The sequence below is a fragment of the Pygoscelis adeliae genome, unplaced genomic scaffold (assembly GCF_000699105.1).
Source record: "Pygoscelis adeliae isolate BGI_AS28 unplaced genomic scaffold, ASM69910v1 Scaffold13, whole genome shotgun sequence".
Classification (NCBI taxonomy): Eukaryota; Metazoa; Chordata; class Aves; order Sphenisciformes; family Spheniscidae; genus Pygoscelis; species Pygoscelis adeliae.
Genome location: NW_008824499.1, coordinates 426,029 through 428,427, shown reverse-complemented (window position 1 = coordinate 428,427; position 2,399 = coordinate 426,029). Strand labels below are relative to the sequence as shown.

Sequence of the window (2,399 nt, the reverse complement as noted above, 5' to 3'; positions counted from 1 at the left end):
CTGCATTTCCACAGCAAATGCAGGAAGGACCACGGCGTCCTGGGCCAGCATCACTGTGGAGCAGCTCACAGCGCTCAAATTCAGTGTGTGTTTCAGTCTTTGCAGCACTGGAAATTAAATTTTTAATAACTTTGAGATGTATCAGATTTTATATCTATAATAGTTTAAAATCCCCCATTAACGTTCAGTCTAGCACTGTCTGTAAGTTGTACTGGCACACAGGACCTTATAAAGCTGTAATTCTCATTGCTCAGATGCTCCCGCTCTCTCCAGAGTGGGTGTCTGGCAGCACGGCTGGTCCTGGAGAAAGTATAAATCTGTGGAGTCCCTCTGCCACAGCTCGCAGCGATGCAGAGCCCCAGGGACAAGGAAGGGGGTAGGTTTTTTCCTAAAAGCTCAACAGCAGAAAAAGGCACAGAAGAAATATGCTAAAAATAGGCAGGTCAGCACTGGACTCACACCATAGTGCCAGATCAGGGAAAGACTGTTTAACAGAGCCAGGAGAGAGCAAAAGCAATGAGCTGACGGTGACCTGTGCCATGCCTACGGTGAGGGAGTCCAACAGGGAACACAACAGCAGCAAAGCTGTGAGCTTGCTGATCTGAGTGCCTGAAAACATGGGCCAGGCAAACAGACCCCAAAATTCACAGCTTCCCCGTCTAACGCTTCACTACGACTCGAGCTGCAGGGTGATTCCCAGACAGACTCTGACCTTGGTCACAGTTTTCTTTATGCTTGTAAAATACTCTAAGTGTTTCATGGCGTTCAAGCTGTGTTTGGGGCGGTTGCTGTTCTGCTGACCCGCTTGCGCACTGGCTGCACTCTCGCCGCACTCTTGCCGTTCACTCCGTCCAGGCAGCTTCACCTCCGCAGCGCTGCCCAGAGCCACCTGGATGCAGATTTGTTGTCCAAGCAAATGTGGTTTTTGGCCGATGCTGTGGTCTCCTGCCAAGCCCTGGGCAGCCTCAGCATCCTACCTGGGTGCGAGCCACAGGTCTCTGGACAGGGATGGGGACGGGGACCGGTGCACTATGGGTCCTGCTCCCAGCTGCTGTTGGGCTGCCCCTCGGGTGGGATGGGAGATGGTTTCTGAGCTGAAAATATTGCTGGTGAAGCACCAGGGAAGTTGGTGGCATTTGCACCGTCCTTGGTGTCACCTTACAAGTGTCAGACCCTTCACCCACCGGGTGTGCCCCCCAGCTCCTCTGCTCTACTGCCATTGTCCTGCCGCTTTGTAAATGAGTTTCTTTGTCTTGCAGAGAGATGCCAAGGGCCAGTACCTGTTCGACCTTCTCTGCCACCACCTGAACCTGCTGGAGAAGGACTACTTCGGCATTCGGTTTGTGGACCCCGACAAGCAAAGGGTGAGAGCCCTTCCTGCCTGGGCTGGCTGTTGGGGTTTCTTGCAGCTCTGTGGTATCAGACTTGTCTTTGATGCTGTGGCTGAAAACCAGAGCATGAGGCAAATGGCTGCAATAAAATTTGGTTTAGGCAGTGATGAGGGGCTCTTCCCCAGTGGTTCTCCCCCACCCTGCTGCTGGGCAAGGGGGGGTTATGGGTGCCCTGACGGGGTCATTGCTTTGCCTGTGCTCATGGCCCCCGAGCACCCTGGGGAGTCCCCCTGCCCCTTCCCACCTCTTCTGCCAGAGCCAGGGCTGAGTCTCATGCTGCAGCCCTGGGGAGGGGGGCCCAGGGTACACCCGGGCTCCGGCAGCAGCCACCTCAGTGTCCCGGCCCCACTGACGCATCCTCAGCATCAGTCGGGATGTGCAAGCCGGGGAAACTCGCATGACTCTCAGATCCCTGTGCGAGTGGTGAAAGCATCTTGCATTTGCCAAGTGAGAGGATTTGATGCTATCGCAAAGGCAAAGAGGGAGATCTCCTGACACTGGGTTTGCAGGACTATTTCTAGAGCAGAGTCGTGTTTTAACACCGAGATTAAGCCATGCAACAGCTTTGTACTGAGAATCCAAACGCTTGTGCGTGTTGCCTCGGGCAATGAAGAGTGAAACAAGACATCGGAGTGCATGGAGCTGAGAGCCCCTGCAGCAGGACCTGGTCTGACCTGGCAGTGCAGCTCCCAGCACGGATCTGTGCAGAGTCCCACTGAGTCCCCAGGCAGCTGCAGCAGGTCCGGGCGCAGGATGGCACAGCCTATTGCAGGGGCAGAGCCCCACAGGTGGGTCCCGTGTGTCGTGGTCCCAAAGAGCTGGATTTCCACGCAGTAGTTGTGTGAGTGAGTCCTGCCACTTCTTCAGGTTTAACTGTCCACACTCCTTTTAAAACGTGTGCAGAACACAAGCTCTGCACAAACATACATTAAATCGCTGCTTGCCATTAGAGCACTTGAGGTTTGTGAATGAGAAGTGCTGTGAACGCACTTGCAGGCCTATTAATAA

The 2,399-nt window shown here is 54.1% G+C and overlaps 1 protein-coding gene across 1 annotated transcript in view; it reads left to right on the top strand.

Annotated features, from left to right (window-relative positions):
* The first annotated feature begins 1,259 nt into the window (after positions 1 to 1,259).
* The window catches only part of FRMD5 (FERM domain containing 5), a 30,665-nt gene continuing 29,525 nt past the window's right edge, over positions 1,260 to 2,399 (top strand). The window contains exon 1 of the mRNA XM_009321506.1: positions 1,260 to 1,364. The gene's annotated coding sequence lies outside the window, so the exon portion shown is untranslated. The remainder of the gene's footprint in view (positions 1,365 to 2,399) is intronic.